Consider the following 19,739-nt stretch of genomic DNA (forward strand, 5'->3'; position numbering starts at 1 on the left):
AGAGACAAACCTGGAAAGAGACAGATGGGGAAAGAAACAGAGATAGAGACAGATAAAGAAAGCGACAGACAGAGACAGGCAGATGGGGAAAGAGACAGACGGAGAAAGAGACAGATGGAGAAAGAGACAGACGGGGAAAGAGACAGACAGACATGCAGGCAGAGGCAGAGACAGGCAGACAGGGAAAGATGAGACAGCCAGAGAGACAGACAAAGATAGATGGGGAAAGACACAGTTCTTGATAGAGACAGACGGGGTAAGAGACAGAGAAATAGAGACAGACAAAGACAGGCAGACAGGGAAAAAGACAGATAGGAAAAGACACAGACAAAGAGACGGGGAGACAGACGGGGAAAGAGACAGACCTGGGAAAGAGACAAACCTGGAAAGAGACAGATGGGGAAAGCAACAGACAGGGAAAGAGACAGACGGGGAAAGAGACAGACAGGGAAAGAGGCAGAAGGGGAAAGAGACAGACAGACATGCAGGCAGAGACAGAGACAGGCAGACAGGGAAGGATGAGACAGCCAGAGAGACAGACAAAGATAGATGGGGAAAGACACAGACCTTGATAGAGACAGATGGGGAAAGAGACAGAGAAATAGAGACAGACAAAGACAGGCAGACAGGGAAAGAGACAGATAGGAAAAGACACAGACAAAGAGATGGGGAGACAGACAGGGAAAGAGACAGACCTGGGAAAGAGACAAACCTGGAAAGAGACAGATGGGGAAAGAAACAGACAGGGAAAGAGACAGACGGGGAAAGAGACAGACGGGGAAAGAGACAGACAGGGAAAGAGGCAGAAGGGGAAAGAGGCAGACAGGAAAAGAGGCAGATGAGGAAAGAGGCAGACAAGGAAAGAGGCAGACGAGGAAAGAGGCAGACGAGGAAAGAGACAGACAAGGAAAGAGGCAGACGAGGAAAGAGGCAGACGAGGAAAGAGACAGACCTGGAAAGAGACAGACCTGGAAAGAGACAGACGGGGAAAGAGACAGACAGAGACAGACGGGGAAAGAGACAGACAGGGAAAGAGACAGACGGGGAAAGAGACAGATCTGGAAAGAGACAGACGGAGCACATTACTTGGCCAATTCAGTTAAATCTGTGTGGAATATTTGTGGTGTTGAAATATATGTTGTGAAATGCTTCTATTAGCTTAGTTTTTGCCTTTTAATAATTACATTTCTATGTATTTGTTTTGTGGTTTTTGTGTGCAGAATACATTTTTGTTAATACATTCTATTTTAACAGCAGTTATTAACCCGGGCGAAGCCGGATAGTATAGCTAGTAAAGAATATAAAGGCTGCTGGCTCTAGCTGTAAATACAGAATATAGAGGCTGTAGGGTTGGCTGTATATATAGAATATAGAATCTGCATGGGCTGGGTATAAATACAGAATATAGAGGCTGTTGGGCTATCCTTAAATATAGAATATAAAGGCTCTGACTGCATAAATAGAGACTGCGGGCTATGGCTATATCTATAGAATATAGAGGCTGCTGGACTGGCTGTATATAGAATATAGAGGCTCTGGCTGTGTATATAGAATATAGAGGCTGCTGGCTCTGGATGTATATATAGAATATAGAGGCTCTGGCTGTCTATATAGAATACAGAGGCTGCTGGCTCCGACTGTACAATATGGAGGTTGCAGGGCTAGCTATTTATATAATTTAGAGGCTAGAGGGCTGGCTATAAACACATTATGGAGGCTGCAGGTTTGGCTGTATATACAAGTTTGAGGCTGTAGGCTGGCTCTACATGCAACATAGAGGCTGCAGGGCTGGCTGTATATACAAAATGGACACTGCTGAGCTGGCTGTATATACAATATGGAGGTTGCAGGGATGGCTGCTTATATATAATATGTAGTCTGCAGGAATGGTTGCCTATATATACACCGTGTGCAGACTTATTAGGCAAGTTGTATTTTAGCGGATTTTTTTCATTATTGATCAACAACTATGTTCTCAATCAACCCAAAAGACTCATAAATATCAAAGCTTAATATTTTTGGAAGTTGGAGTGGGGATTTTTTTAGACTTGGCTATTTTAGGAGGTTTGTGCAGGTAACTTTTACTGTGCTGACTTATTAGGCAACTTAATAAAAAACAAATATATTCCCATCTCACTTGTTCACCAGGTAAACCAATATAACTGCACAAAATTTAGAAATAAACATTTCTGACATGCAAAAACAAAACCCAAAAAATTAGTGACCAATATAGCCACCTTTCTTTATGATGACACTCAACAGCCTACCATCAATAGATTATGTCAGTTGCTTGATCTGTTTACGATCAACATTGCATGCAGCAGCCACCACAGCCTTCCAGACACTGTTCCGAGAGGTGTACTGTTTTCCCTCCCTGTAGATCTTACATTTTATGAGGGACCACAGGTTCTCTATGGGGTTCAGATCAGGTGAACAAGGGGGCTATGTCATTATTTTTTCATCGGTTAGACCTTTATTTGCCAGCCACGCTGTGGAGTAGTTGGGTGCATGTGATGGAGCATTGTCCTGCATGAAAATCATGTTTTTCTTGAACGATACTGACTTCTTCCTGTACCACTGCTTGAAGAAGTTGTCTTCCAGAAACTGGCAGTAGGTCTGGGAGTTAAGCTTCACTCCATCCTCAACCCAAAAAGGTCCCAAAAGTTCATCTTTGATGATACCAGCCCATACCAGTACCCCACCTCCATCTTGCTGGCGTCTGAGTCGGAGTGGCGCTCTCTGCCCTTTACTGATCCAGCCTCTGGCCCATCCATCTGGCCCATCAAGAGTCACTCATTTCATCAGTTCATAAAACCTTTGAAAAATCATTCTTAAGATATTTCTTAGCCCAGTCTTGACGTTTGATCTTATGTTTCTTGTTCAAAGGTGGTCGTTTTTCAGCCTTCCTTACCTTGGCCATGTCCCTGAGTATGGCACACCTTGTGCTTTTGATCCTGCAGTAACATTGCAGCTCTCAAATATGGCCAAGCTGGTGACAAATGGCATCTTGGCAGCTTCACGCTTGGTTTTCCTCAATTCATGGGCAGTTATTTTTCGCTTTTTTTGCGCAAAACACTTCTTGCGACCCTGTTGGTTATTTGCCATGAAACGCTTGATTGTTCAGTGATCACGCTTCAAAAGTTTGGCAATTTCAAGACTGCTGCATCCCTCTGCAAGACATCTCACAATTTTGGACTTTTCAGAGTCCGTCAAATCGCTCTTCTGACCCTTTTTTGCCAAAGGAAAGGAAGTTGCCTAATAATTAAGCCCCCATTATATAGGGTGTTGATGTCATTACACCACACCCCTCCTCATTACAGAGATGCACATCACCTGATTTACTTAATTGGTAGTTGGCTCTCAAGCCTATACAGCTTGGAGTAGGACAACATGTATAAAGAGTATCATGTGATCAAAATACTCATTTGCCTAATAAGTCTGTATGCAGTGTAATATGGTGGCTGCAGGGCTGGCTATATATTTAACCCCTTCACGACCTTTGACGGATCTTTCCGTCATGGAGCGTGTCACATTAGTTCCCGCCCCCTGCCGCGGGCAGGATGCGGCGATCCACGCACATATCAGCTGTTTTTAACAGCTGACATGTGTGCCTGCATGTTACGAGTGGAATCACATTCCACCCGTAACATTAACCCCTTACATCTCGCTGCCAAAGTCTGGCAGCGAGATGTATTTACGCGCGGCCATGATTTTCACTTACCGCTGATACCACCGGAAGTCACGTGAGTGATCATTTCGGTGGTTGCCATGGTAGCACAGGGTCATGTGATGACGCCTGCATCTATGACGAATCACTTTCGTTTTTCACTCGGCCCGGAGCCGAAGGAATCAGGAAGTGACCGTATCTGCTGTTTACAGCTGTATAGCTGTGATCAGCAGATAGTACAGAGCGATCGGATTGCTGATCGCTATAGCCCCCTAAGGAGTCTAGTAAAATAAAAAAAAGTAAGCAAAAAGTTTTAAAAAATAATAAAAAAAAAACTTAAAAGTTTAAATCACCCCCCTTTCACCCCATTGAAAATTAAAGGGTTAAAAAATAAATAAATATACACATATTTGGTATCGCCGCGTTCAGAAATGCCTGATCTATCAAAATATAAAATCAATTAATCTGATCAGTAAATGGCGTAGTGGCAAAAAAATTCCAAACGCCAAAATTATGTTTTTTGGTCACCACAAGTTTTACGCAAATTCAATAACAGGCGATCAAAACGTAGCATCTGCGCAAAAATGGTGCCATTAGAAACATCAGCTTGAGACGCAAAAAATAAGCCATCACTGAGCCATAGATCCCAAAAAATGAGACCGCTACGGGTTTCGGAAAGTGGCGCAAAACGTACGCCACTTTTATTGGACAAACTTGTGAATTTTTTTAGATACAAGTAAACCTATACATGTTTGGTGTCTACAAACTCGCACCGGCCTCAGGCATCATACCCACACATCAGTTTTACCATATAGTGAACACAAATACACAAATAAAACATTCCAAAAACTATTGTGCCATCACACTTTTTTTGCAGTTTTTCCACACTTGGAATTTTTTTGCTGTTTTCCAGTACACCATATGGTAAAACTTATGATTTGATTTAAAAGTACACCTCGTCCCGCAAAAAACAAGCCCTCATATGGCAAGATTGACGGAAAAATAGAAAAGTTACAGCTCTCGGAAGACGGGGAGCAAAAAACAAAAACGCAAAAACCGAAAGTGCCCGGGGCTGAAGGGGTTAATATGGAGGCTGCAGGGCTGGCTGTATATATAATATAAAGGCTGCAAGTCTGGCAGTATATATACTGTAATATGGAGCCTGCTGAGTTAGCTCCACATATAATATAGCGGCTGTATGTCTAGCTGTATATAAAATATGGAAGATCTAGGGGAGGCTGTTTATATAATACTAGCTGTACTACCCGGCTTCGCCCGGGTTAATAACCGCTGTTAACAAAATAGAATGTATTAACAAAAATGTATTCTGCACACAAAAACCACAAAACAAATAAATATAAATGTAATTATTAAATTGTTCCCTATATTAACCAATCAGAGCTCAGATTAATTAACTGTAGCAAAATAGAAGCTAAGCTGTGATTGGTTGCTATTGACAGCCTGATAAATCTCCAGGCAACAGAAAGCCTTCCCCCTGACAGTATATATTAGCTCACACATACACATAATAGACAGGTCATGTGACTGACAGCTGCCGTATTTCCTATATGGTACATTTGTTGTGCTTGTAGTTTGGCTGCTTATTAATCAGATTTTTATTTTTGAAGGATAATACCAGACTTGTGTGTGTTTAGGGTGATTATGTGGCGAGGTTGGTGTATGTGTGGTGAGATGTGTGCTGAGGGTGGTATATGTGTTCAAGCACGTGGTAGTGTGTGGCGCATTTTGTGTGTGTGTTCATATCCCCGAGTGTGGTGAGTATCCCATGTCGGGGCCCCACCTTAGCAACTGTACGGTATATACTCTTTGGCGCCATCGCTCTCATTCTTTAAGTCCCCCTTGTTCACATCTGGCAGCTGTCAATTTGCCCCCAACACTTTTCGTTTCACTTTTTCCCCATTATGTAGATAGGGGCAAAATTGATTGGTAAATTGGAAAGCGCGGGGTTAAAATTTCGCCTCACAACATAGCACCCGGCACTGCCCGGGATAGTAACTGTCTCTCTGTTTCTCTCCCATTCTCTGTCTGTCTACCCCTCTGTATATATCTCTCTGTCTCTCTCTATCTCTTTGTCTGTCTCTTTCCCTGTCTATCTCTTTCTCCGTCTGTCTCAATCTCTTTCTCTGTCTGTCTCGATCTCTTTCCCTGTCTGTCGCTTTCCCTGTCTGTCACTTTCCCTGTCTGTCACTTTCCCTGACTGTCACTTTCCCTCTCTTTCCCTGTCTGTCTCTTTCCCTCTCTTTCCCTGTCTGTTTCCCTGTCAGTCTGTCTCTTTGTCTATGTCTGTCTCTTTGTGTCTGTCTCTTACCCTGTCTATGTCTGTTTCTTACTCTGTTACAAGAAGTAGCTCGGGCACTCAAAGAATTGAAAAAACGAAAGTATTGATGCTTGTCAATGCCAATTTTTATTTTTCATGCAAAGGTTTGTGCTCTGACGTTTCGGCCATACAATTCTGGCCTTTATCAAATAAATGTGCTGGAACAAAGGAAAAAAGAAAAATACAATATCAAATCTCATATACATATACAGTTGATTTTACACATACAGTCAATTATACACGTAGTGCATGTAACAAAAATTCGGCCAATGTTTTTTGGCGTTTTTAGAACTATAGGTATAACAAACAGAAAACCTAATGTACAATAGTATAAATTATCAATTCATGATCGTACAATTGAGAGACCCTAATATACATGACATACATGTAAAAAAGGATTATATAGAAAATACGTACCACAGGAAACGTATATGTGGTTAAACTGGTAGAACTAAGTTCACATATGTTGATCAGTGGTACCCTAGTGATCAACCTGAAGTGAAAAACAAACCCATCTTAGGAATATTATAGATATTTCATGTATACATATATGAAAGGGACCATAAGGAAAATACATGAAATCAGTAACAAAATTTACCTTTGCTATTCTCTATGTGAAATGTCTCTTAGAGACCCAGATGTTCACTAACAAGCTGTGGTGTATGGTCCGCTATAACACTTGAGATACACAAAGAGTGATAAGAATTAAATTGGAACCACCATCTGGTGAAAAAAAGTAATGATTCTGAAAAGACTGGGGGGGGGGGAGGGCGGGGGGAAGGGAAAAAAAAGGTCAGGCAGGGCTTAGTCCAGATTCAGTCACCATGTTGGGCGCAGTAAGAAATGTAGTATTACCTTAGTCAACGTCATTTAACCTCTCAAGGGGCTCATACTCGTGTTGTTGCTGTGCTATGGGACCAAGTTCCTTCAAATATGAAGAGTAAAACATGAAGAGTAAAAGGCTGACAGAGAAACATGGAAGGAATGAAACATATATGAACAGGATAGGATTTTCATCACTCACCACTGTCTGTGTTGAAATTTAATCCTTGGTGTACTTTTAAGGATCCTTTAGGAAATATCTCCTTGTGTGTCTATAAGTTTTTGTACGATATATTAAAAAATGATGATTAACCTCTCCACACCAGGAGTGTCAATAAATCCCTGTTCATTACCTGGATAGGTCAGATGCAGTGGTGATTCAGTGGAAATCCACTGTCAGTAATCCTGTAGGTCCTGTATCTACAGCCCCCCAGTGAGGATCTGTAGGAATTATATTAAAAAATGATTAACCTCTCTATGCCAGGGGTATTAATTAATCCCTATTCATTACCTGGATAGGTCAGATGCAGTGGTGGTACAGTGGAAATACACTGTCAGTAATCCTGTAGGTCCTGTATCTATAGCCCCCTTGTGAGGATCTGTAGGAATTGTATAATCAATAAACATGTCATAGTGAATTCTGCAAAAGTGAGGAGGGAAAAACCCCTATCCGTTACCTGAATACGTGATTGCAGTGGTGATTCCGTGGGGATGAAAGCTGCGTGATGACCGGAGGTACCGGCGGGTGTGTGGCGGCCGCCATTTAAAGCTAAAACATGTACACAGGAAATCCTGTGAGTGACACGCTGCGCCGTCCGTGGAACGCATCAGCGCGCAGGCGCAGGGGGCATCCCGGTCAGGAACGCCCCCCGCGCATGCGCACAAGCGGACCACATGCGGCGTAATGCCGGACGTGGAACAGGAGCGCGCGCCAGGTTGGACGCGCGCCCATGCCCCACACACGGCATGTGAGAGTGAATGGGGCGTGATACCCTTGTATGACTGACGCTAGCGCGGGCACGGGTCTAGTTCCCCGCAGCCGCGCACGCATGCGTACATACTCAGGATGAGTGTATACAGTACGAAGATACAGTAAGGTGAAGACGGAGTGATCCATAGGTAAACGTGATGTGGTGATGACGTGACATCCGTGTTGGTATATTAAGGTGCCTAGGGAATAAAAGAAAAAATGATTAGTCTTATGGAGTAATAATATAAGATAATAAAAAACTGTCTAAAAGCCCCTAAAAGCCTGCCTATAAAATCCAATAGTAAGTATCCCCTACAACCCCAATAAATTCAATTAAATTCTCAGGTCCCTTATTACATATAAAGTTCTACTTAGACTAATAAGACACCTCATATTCACGATTGAGGCCATTGGGCTCGAGTGTCTGTAGAGTATAAATCCAAAAGGATTCCCTCTCTTTCAGTTTTAAGATCCTATTGCCTCCCCTCCTACTAACCGGGATATGCTCAATCACCTGATAGCGCAATTGCGATACCGAGTGGCCTGCCTTCATAAAATGCGCCGGGATTGGTAGAAGTTCATATTTACATCGAATAGTAGACTTGTGTTTACTAATTCGGTCTCGGATATGTTGGGTGGTCTCCCCAACATACCCGAGACCGCACGGACACTTAATGAGATAGATCACGTATGACGAATCGCATGTAAAAAAGTCCTGGAGATGGAAAATTCTACCCGTGCGAGGATGAGAGAAAGAGCTACCTTTCGTCATATTCGAACATTGCATACAATGTAAACATGGGAAATTGCCCTTTCGTGCAGTATGAAGAAATGTCTGACGGGGCTCCTTCTTTTGAGAACCCACATCTGCCCTAATCAATGAATGCCGTAGATTTCTTGGTCGTTTGTCACAGAACAAAGGTGGATTCTGGAAGGCTTGCACTTCGGGATAAGATTTACCCAACAAGGACCAATGGCCAAGAATGGCCTTTTTGATCTGCGACTGAAAGGGGTGGTATGTAGAAACGTATGCTACCCTAGGTCCCTTAATCACGGGTTTCCCCCTGTCGGTAGGGCAAGGCACTGCAATACTTCGTGGGTAACCCCTGTTCATAAATTTTTGACTGATTTCTGCACAGCGTTCTGTTTGCGTAGCCGGATCAGACACTATGCGTTGTACCCTCTTGATCTGTGACATTGGCAAAGCCTTTTTCACATGCTTAGGATGCGCACTCGTGAAATGTAAAAGACTATTTTTGTCAGTTGGTTTCGTATACAAATCAGTGATTAGTCTACCATCCGGGCACTTCACTATCATAGTGTCTAAAAAGCTAATGTTCTGTAGATCATGGTGCAGCGTGAATTGTAGACCCTCTAAGCAGCTATTCAGATCCATGTGAAAGGAAAGCAATGAGCTCAAATCGCCATGCCAGATCAAAAATATATCATCTATATATCTGCACCAAGTGGTGACATGAGAAGCATATAGATGATGGTTATAGACAAAATTGTCCTCAAAGTGTGCCATAAATAGATTCGCATACGGCGGCGCCATATTAGAGCCCATTGCGGTCCCCTTCCTCTGCATATAAAATTGATCCTCGAAGAGGAAAAAGTTGTTATGCAGTACAATCTCAAGAAGATCCAGACAGAATTTTCTTTGATGACGTGAAAGTGTGGTTTGTTTATCCAGAAATGTGGTGACAGCCTCTATGCCCTGTTGATGACCAATGCTCGTATAGAGACTGTTTACGTCCAGAGTCACTAAAATGTCGTCAGGAGAACTGTTCTGTAATGTCCCAAGGAGCCGAAGGAAGTCTGAGGTGTCCTTAACGTAAGACTGGGTGAGGGGTACTATTGGATTCAGAATTTTTTCTAGAGTTATGGCCAGTGGAGAAAGAATGGACTCTGTCGACGCTACTATTGGACGCCCTGGTGGTTGAGTTAGATTTTTATGCACCTTCGGTAGGGTATAAAAAACCGGTGTAATGGGATGGTCCTTGATTAAGAAGTCCGCCAACTTCCCATCAATGGTACCCAATCCTATGTATTCATCCACCAGGTGCCTAATAGTCTCCCTAATCCTTGGTGTAGGGTCATGTGGAATGGGAGTATAGGTGGTTATATCATTTAGCTGTCCATAAATCTCATTCACATAATAGGACTTATCCATAACTACGATCGCCCCACCCTTATCTGCTGGCTTAATTATCAGTTTCTTATTGTCCTTCAGCCCCTGTAAAGCTTGTGTCTCCTCAGGTGTTAAATTATGGCGTATGTGCATATGACCGTCCCTTATGTCACCAATAACCTTCTTGGTATCTGCAGTAACTAGACCAATAAAGGTCTCCACAGGATGATAAACTCTTGGAGGAGAAAATGTACTGGGTATGGACAACCTAAGATCATTCAATCTAAACATATGGGGATCAGTTGACAAAGCAGTAGTGTGATTGCTATCTAAGGAACGAAAGTGAGCTTTCAGTCTGACAGACCTGAAGAAACGGCGCAACTCCTGATCTACTGAAAACTCGTTGAATGAAAGGGTTGGACAAAAGGAGAGTCCTTTCTGTAGGACTCTCGTCTCTGTTGGTGATAAGTGGTATGAGGAAATATTAAAGACGATGTTGGTCCTACCTGTGACCGGGTCGTGATCTTGTGTGAGGTCCCGGGATTTCCTCTTCCCCCTCCTCGTTTTTCTTTTGGGGGACGGCGGGGTCCTAAAAAAGATGCCCCTCGTGAGTGGCTCTGGTCATTTTTTCTTTTATTCCCTAGGCACCTTAATATACCAACACGGATGTCACGTCATCACCACATCACGTTTACCTATGGATCACTCCGTCTTCACCTTACTGTATCTTCGTACTGTATACACTCATCCTGAGTATGTACGCATGCGTGCGCGGCCGCGGGGAACTAGACCCGTGCCCGCGCTAGCGTCAGTCATACAAGGGTATCACGCCCCATTCACTCTCACATGCCGTGTGTGGGGCATGGGCGCGCGTCCAACTTGGCGCGCGCTCCTGTTCCACGTCCGGCATTACGCCGCATGTGGTCCGCTTGTGCGCATGCGCGGGGGGCGTTCCTGACCGGGATGCCCCCTGCGCCTGCGCGCTGATGCGTTCCACGGACGGCGCAGCGTGTCACTCACAGGATTTCCTGTGTACATGTTTTAGCTTTAAATGGCGGCCGCCACACACCCGCCGGTACCTCCGGTCATCACGCAGCTTTCATCCCCACGGAATCACCACTGCAATCACGTATTCAGGTAACGGATAGGGGTTTTTCCCTCCTCACTTTTGCAGAATTCACTATGACATGTTTATTGATTATACAATTCCTACAGATCCTCACAAGGGGGCTATAGATACAGGACCTACAGGATTACTGACAGTGTATTTCCACTGTACCACCACTGCATCTGACCTATCCAGGTAATGAATAGGGATTAATTAATACCCCTGGCATAGAGAGGTTAATCATTTTTTAATATAATTCCTACAGATCCTCACTGGGGGGCTGTAGATACAGGACCTACAGGATTACTGACAGTGGATTTCCACTGAATCACCACTGCATCTGACCTATCCAGGTAATGAACAGGGATTTATTGACACTCCTGGTGTAGAGAGGTTAATCATCATTTTTTAATATATCGTACAAAAACTTATAGACACACAAGGAGATATTTCCTAAAGGATCCTTAAAAGTACACCAAGGATTAAATTTCAACACAGACAGTGGTGAGTGATGAAAATCCTATCCTGTTCATATATGTTTCATTCCTTCCATGTTTCTCTGTCAGCCTTTTACTCTTCATGTTTTACTCTTCATATTTGAAGGAACTTGGTCCCATAGCACAGCAACAACACGAGTATGAGCCCCTTGAGAGGTTAAATGACGTTGACTAAGGTAATACTACATTTCTTACTGCGCCCAACATGGTGACTGAATCTGGACTAAGCCCTGCCTGACCTTTTTTTTCCCTTCCCCCCGCCCTCCCCCCCCCCAGTCTTTTCAGAATCATTACTTTTTTTCACCAGATGGTGGTTCCAATTTAATTCTTATCACTCTTTGTGTATCTCAAGTGTTATAGCGGACCATACACCACAGCTTGTTAGTGAACATCTGGGTCTCTAAGAGACATTTCACATAGAGAATAGCAAAGGTAAATTTTGTTACTGATTTCATGTATTTTCCTTATGGTCCCTTTCATATATGTATACATGAAATATCTATAATATTCCTAAGATGGGTTTGTTTTTCACTTCAGGTTGATCACTAGGGTACCACTGATCAACATATGTGAACTTAGTTCTACCAGTTTAACCACATATACGTTTCCTGTGGTACGTATTTTCTATATAATCCTTTTTTACATGTATGTCATGTATATTAGGGTCTCTCAATTGTACGATCATGAATTGATAATTTATACTATTGTACATTAGGTTTTCTGTTTGTTATACCTATAGTTCTAAAAACGCCAAAAAACATTGGCCGAATTTTTGTTACATGCACTACGTGTATAATTGACTGTATGTGTAAAATCAACTGTATATGTATATGAGATTTGATATTGTATTTTTCTTTTTTCCTTTGTTCCAGCACATTTATTTGATAAAGGCCAGAATTGTATGGCCGAAACGTCATAGCACAAACCTTTGCATGAAAAATAAAAATTGGCATTGACAAGCATCAATACTTTCGTTTTTTCAATTCTTTGAGTGCCCGAGCTACTTCTTGTAAAATTGACTTTTTTCTCGGTGGCACCTAAATTATTGTGAGTCAGATTCTATGCTATATAATGTTTCTTACTCTGTGTCTGCCTCTTTCCCTGTCTGTGTCTGTCTCTTTCCCTGGCTGCATTGTGACACGCCAACATTCCATATAAGGGCGTGGCTGCGCATTCTTCTGAAGTTCTGGCTGCGCTGTGGCTCCCAGCTCCATTCGCTTTAATGGAGGCAGGTTTTTTGGCGAATAACTGTAAAGCGCGGGGTTAAAATTTCCCCTCGAAACATAGCCTATGACGCTCTCGGGGTCCATACGTGTGAGTGTGCAAAATTTTGTGGCTGTAGCTGCGATGCTGCAGATGCCAATCCCGGACACACACACACACGCACACACACACATACACAGATACACACACACATTCAGCCTTATATATTAGATGGAGGCTGCATGGCTGACTGTATATACAATATGGAGGCTGCAGGGCTGGCTGTACATGCATATAATAAGGAACTTCAGGCTCCATATATTGTATATACAACATTATATTGTACACACAGAACCACACTATATACATATAGTATATACAGACATAATGTAATTCAATAGGGTGGACCTGTATATACAGTACGGTGCTGTGTATGAGGCGGAAAAAGGAGCCGGAAGACCGAGACAAATGTAGCACCCACGGGGCAGGGGTTAAATTGCTCGTCGCTGGGCCTGGTGATGTCGAGTCTGGGGATGTCACGGGGTGGCCCTTTCACCCGCTTTCTAGGCCCCGAGGTGTACAATAAATTAGGGGCTGGTAATGGAGGTTTGATTTTGTGATGCCACCTGCGGTAAGTGGCCAGGGCATAGCCGCCGCTGCTGTCACTGTTCTCTGGGGCAGATGGTAGTAGCAGCCGGATTGTTTCTGCGCCCCACAGGTGGAGCAGGCCCCAGGGAGATGATGGAGGTAAAAAAAAACCAAAAAAGTGAGCCGGAGTATGAGATGGTATACATGGAGCTTGTGAGCTCATGTTCACACTGGCCATTAGACAAAGAGAAACCAAGGGAAAAATTGTGAAAACATACCCTGCTGTAACAAAATAAAAGCATAGTGCATATAAACATAGGGTACTTAGTAAACACTGTTTTTGATCAAAAAAAGCATAAAGCTATCCCACCAACGCCAAGGTGTACCCAGTTGGGATAGTACCTACACTCTCTAATATTAAAACCTTACCATGGGTCTAAAATAGGCCTCAATGTGGCTAAGGGCTGAGAGCGACCGGGTCCCAACAGGACACGCACAGCCAGGGGGATTCACAGAATGAAATGTCCAGCTCACCAAGAGGGAGGGCCACACCCCATTTGTACTGAATACAAAAAAACTACATAAAAACAAAAGCTTTATGCTTTTTTTGATCAAAAACAGTGTTTACTAAGTACCCTATGTTTATATGCACTATGCTTTTATTTAGTTACAGCAGGGTATGTTTTCACAATTTTTCCCTTGGTTTCTCTTTGTCTAATGGCCAGTGTGAACATGAGCTCACAAGCTCCATGTATACCATCTCATACTCCGGCTCACTTTTTTGTTTTTTTGTTTTTATGTAGTTTTTTTGTATTCAGTACAAATGGGGTGTGGCCCTCCCTCTTGGTGAGCTGGACATTTCATTCTGTGAATCCCCCTGACTGTGTGTGTCCTGTTGGGACCCGGTCGCTCTCAGCCCTTAGCCACATTGAGGCCTATTTTAGACCCATGGTAAGGTTTTAATATTAGAGAGTGTAGGTACTATCCCAACTGGGTACACCTTGGCGTTGGTGGGATAGCTTTATGCTTTTTTTGATCAAAAACAGTGTTTACTAAGTACCCTATGTTTATATGCACTATGCTTTTATTTAGTTACAGCAGGGTATGTTTTCACAATTTTTCCCTTGGTTTCTCAGATGATGGAGGTAGTAGTGTTGCGTTGGGGTGCAGGACTGAGCGCCGACAGTAACCAGACAGCACAGATTGGTAGTTTCCTTTTACCTTTACTGGTAACTGGTTGTAGTCCCGAGGTTACCGTGGTCCGGTCAGCATGGTAGCAGGGAGGAATGTCTCTAAACCAGATACGTTGGAGGCCTGCCTTTATGCGCTTTGGATGTCGGATCCCGTGGCTTGAAGCTACTTGGGGACCCCGGTTCTTGGTTTCTTAGTGCTAAGTCCCTCTCTGACGGGCAGCGCAAGCCAGATATGGGGCCCACGTGGGGCCAGTAAACATGGAATCTCCTGCCCTCCGGGTTTTACTACTGAGCCTTCAGTACCCAGTAATCTAGGACTCCGAAGTCCTGTACAATGTGCTCGGTCCTGGAAAGCTTGTAGACAGCTCTCTTACAGCGACCAGTCTCCTTCCTCTCCTCCAGAGTTCTGAGATTCCTCTTCCTGTTCTTCTGACTAACCCCTTCCCATCCCAGAATTCACAGAGGAGGCTCGTCCCAACCAGGACTTGAAGTCCCCCTTCTGGTCTGAGTCAGGAAGTGTTGTGTGCAATGGTACCTGACATTGAGACCTTCCCCGCTGTTTCCAGACATAGCACTGTCCTCCAGGTGTAGAGAACAATGCCACTGTGGCTCCCATCACCACTGGGGCTCCACACACACAGAGTTTACTAACCAGCCGTGGGCCCCACCGATACTGAAGACAGAAGCTTCAAACGACAACAGTATTCTTCTTAATTAAGTTCATGTGTTTGTACTGTGCATAAGAGCCTCTTTAGCGCATGCGCAGTACAAACTTCAGAATGAACATAAGGCTGGCTGGCCGCATCTGATGTCACTGTTGTCAGACGCAGCCAGCCCCCTCTGCTACTGCACCCGGGGCAATAACTTTTCACTTTATTGAGTCCTGGGCCCCCCTCTTCACCATGCCTCATACACCAGTAAGAGCAGTAATGTCCTGATGGAGGCCTTGACTAGTTGCAACTAATAACAAGGGAGTTTGAAGATTCCAAATGTGTATGAACCTGCATGTGTTATAGACCTTATGACTAGTCTTTTTATGGAATATACACTGTTGAAGATGTTTTTAGCAATTTTGAAATAAATATTGATTTTATCTACCCATGTGTGCTGTATTCCCTATTGCATTAAAAGCTTTTGTGAGGAACTGAATCTGTCAGTTTCTCCAGAGTACCATGTGTACTGGGATTGCTGGCCAATAGGAAGGGAAGCCGAATAATTTTTCTCCTCACTTCTATGTTGTGTATCAATCTATATTCAACAGCTTGAAATATTCTGCTGAGATACAGATTTAGAGGGTGGCACATAGAGCTCCATTCTGTGCTGCAAGTGGAATTTGATGTCACCTACCAAGCCTAAGGCATCAAAAAATGTCTACACAAATGATCAGAAGAAGGTGTTTGCATGACATTGAGCTATAAGCCAGACATCCAGCTACAAGTGTCCATTTATCTCATGCCATCACTCTCTGCTCTCAAAGACTATTGTGGCGCCCCTGTCAGGTGCCACAGGGTAATGCACCCAGTAACAGATGCGGTGCTAACCCTGGGATTCCTGGAAGATCAGTGCCGGTAAATACCATTCAAACACACACATCCATGCCCTTTTTCCCCCAGACTGGTAACAGGCTAGAGACGGATCTGATGGATGGCCAGCTATTGGTCTGGACTTATCCAATCCGCTATTCAGAAACCTGAGCGGAGGGGCTAGTCAGTGCAGTGGACAAGAGACGGACATCTTGACAGACAGATTGTCAGTCAGTGGAAGTCAGTCAGAAGTCGACGCTCAGACAGAGAGTGTAAAGTGACTTATTGGGTTATAGCAGTATGGTCACCCGGGAGAGTACACTGTGAGTACTCACAGGACCGAGCACCGGCAGGGTGCAGAGCCCTAGTTCAGGACGATGCTTCAAGCTCACCTGAGAAATCTGCCCGGTGGGGGAATCATCAGGGTTCCTCACCAACGTTAGTGTCCGGGGCACAGCAGCAAAGAGGGAACCCAGGAAAGGGGACAGAGGTCCGACCAAAGAGAGGTTCAAGCTGCCGGCCATATGGGCCAGGACTGTGACAACAGGAGGGGACCCCAAAATGCTTCAGGCCACGGGGACACAACAATTGCAGACGGATGCGTGGAAGTAAAGCTCACAAGGTCCCCACACCGGCACTGGGATCAAGGGAATAGCGGATTACCTGCGGCCCAGATTGGTAGAGATGAACACCAGATGGGTTGCAACTTCACAGAACCAGTGAGTAAAGAACGAGTTAAACCGCAGCCCCTGTGTTGTCTGAATTATTCCTACACCTCTGCATCACCAACTTTCACCATACTACAACCACCATCATTCTCTCCTGGGACTTAGCTCTACTTGCGGAGGGCCACAACATCCAGGCTGCTTAATACCACCAGTCCCAGCAGTGTGAGACATTGCAGTGGCGGTTTTCCCCACATAGCCGCGTACCGCAAGTGGTGTCACGAAAAACACTTTATTTTTATTTTTTCTTTTATTATCCCCTTTTTAAGCGACCCCAGAGTCCCGAAACGCGCCGGTCACCCGTGAAATGACCACAGGTTCAGGACAAGAGTTACTCATTACCATCTAAGACTGTTTTTTTTCTTTTGGTGCCTAAGGAGTTAATGTTTGTTTTGTTGCCAGCAGCTCCCATCAGAGCATTTTAGCTGCAGCTGCTTTGTAGGCCCGCCCCGGTGGGTTTAAGTAGTTGTGTTTCCCAGCAATTCCTGCTGAAGATACAAATCCATTCTACTCTGGCCACCTTGGTGGAAGGTCCTGTGGAGGAGTGTTCCAGAAGCTGGACTTTATCCTTTTTTGTTGCTGTTTTCCCCTGTTTGTCTTTCCCTTTCTTGTGTCATATTAGTGCAGCGGTGGGACTAGCGTCCCTCACCTGATAACACACTACCCAGGGCATCTACAGGGTTTCTCAGGGTCAGAGGTTCCCAGTCAGAGACAGCTGAGTAGACTGTATAGGGCCTGGCTAGGAGAGTAGGGATAGCTGCAGGTGACAGAAGGTGTCCCATCTACCCCTCTCACTAGCACGAGGGCCCTCCGTTGTTATAGTTTCCCCTGTGTCATCCCTTGTGGTATTGTTTGTTGCATTTTTGTTGTGCGTCAGGTTTCCCGAAGATCTGAATGCACATATTATGCTTGTCATACCTGGCAAGCGTGACAGGAATGAAGGTCTTCTGCAATGATGCCTACTTTTATCTTGGATGCGTGACAGCCAGAGATTGGTCTGGAGACTATGTGATCAATGCTATGAAGAAGCCTTTCACAAAGGAACATAATAGTGTCCCACTGGTCACTTTTTAACACAATAATGTCAGATTGCATGTTGCTTGTACTGTGAGCAGTCAGTTTGGTCTAAACCTGTTGCCATGACCTGCAGCATCTCCATCTCCCTTTGAACATATCTTGGATGTCATTGGTTGGCAATTGCAAAGGAAGTTGCCAGCAGTGGATCTTGATGATTTGTGTGTACAAGTGCATTTAGCATGGCAGAACATTCCTCAGGCAACCATTAATAACTTGATTGATAGCAGCCAAGGTATGGAAGTGTGGGGATTTCTGCATGTGGCACTCATACTCAAAACTGAATAAATCGAAATATTTTGAAAATGTTTCCATTTTTTTCATTATTTCCTTATCATTGCCATGTCTATCTGTGTTGCCCCTGAGGCTTCAGTCGCCACAGGGAACTGCACCTCACAAGAGGTGCAGTATTCATCCCGGGTAAGGAGGAGGTCATTGCCGGTAAACTACCATAATCCACCAAAGCACACACTTAGTTGCCCTCTCACTGGGACTGGGTTAGGGTAAGGTCATTTGGATGGTCACCACAAGGTATGGGACCTCCCACCCACTAGTTCAGTATCCGGGGAGTGGAGCTAGAGAACGGGGAGCAAGGCGACACGCACAGACAGACAGACAGTCAGTGACGGTTAGTCAGCAAGAAGGGAACAAGTGAGGTATGGGGCGAACACGGTCGCTGAGGGGAGAGCTACGCCATAGCTCCCTCAGGATTGAGCGCACAGAACAGGCAGTGGAGCCCTAGGCTGGTGGGCACTGCATGTCCCGCTAGCAGAATCCGCCGGGCAGAGGATTTTAAGTCTTCTAGTCCACACAAAGTGCCTGGGGCACAGCAGCATACAGAGCCAAGAGTTGTGACAAAAGAGTGGCACCAGTAACGAACTCGCGCTACCTGCCATATGGGACAGGAACAGAGCCCATTTAAGGACTTGGGTCTCAGCATAGCTTCAAGTCGCAGTGACTCACACAACACAGCGCAAGGAAGAAGGACTCACATAACGAAACATTGGTTCTGGCTTCCGAGCTATCCGGGATCGGCTGGAGCCCATGACAGGGGAGTCTGGTAATCCAAAGGCGGTGACATCTCAGTGAGTAAGGAACTTTAACTGCAAACTCTGTGTCGTCCAATCCTTCCCGCACCCTGCGCTCCTTTCCTAGAGTGGACTACTATTCTCAACTTCCTTGTGGGCCTGAGCTCTGCCTGTGGAGAGCTGTACCAACCTGCACTACCATCTGCCCTCAGAGGAAACCTCTTGCAGCGGCGACTCCTACATTAGCCGCAATCCACAGATGGCGTCACAAATAACTAGTATCGCCATCATCATCCCCCATTTCTTGTCCCCGCCAGGGTCGCTGTGACATCCCAACCCCCCTACACCGGCCTGGTGACGCGTAAGGCTATGCGCGCACTGAGCGTTTTTCGCTGCGTCTTTGCGCGTTTTTCGGGTGCATTTTGTGCGTTTTTGGGATTAAAACTGCATGACTTTGCTACCCCAAAGTCTATGACTTTTCATTTTTGCTGTCTGCACACAACTTTTTTTTTAGCTGCGTTTTTGAGCTAAAAAAAAATGGACATGTCAGTTCTGTCCTGCGTTTTACTGCGTTTTTCACCCATGCAATACATTGGAAAAATGCAGCAAAACACAATGATCAAAACCGCAGAAAAATGCAGCCAAAATCGCACCGAAGCACGGTACAAATGCATGCAGTTTTTACAGGTGCGTTTTTGTTGCAGGTGCATTTTTTGCGTTTTTGTGCATTTTTTTGCAGCCAAAAACGCACAAAAACGCAGCGTCAAAAAAAGCTATGTGCGCACATAGCCTAACTCTCCCAGACCCCGTGGGCTCGTCATATCCACCTTGCGATGTCCATAATTCCACAACTTTTCTTTCTTTGAGTTGCA

This window comes from Anomaloglossus baeobatrachus, chromosome 1 (assembly GCF_048569485.1).
Source record: "Anomaloglossus baeobatrachus isolate aAnoBae1 chromosome 1, aAnoBae1.hap1, whole genome shotgun sequence".
NCBI classification, from domain to species: domain Eukaryota; kingdom Metazoa; phylum Chordata; class Amphibia; order Anura; family Aromobatidae; genus Anomaloglossus; species Anomaloglossus baeobatrachus.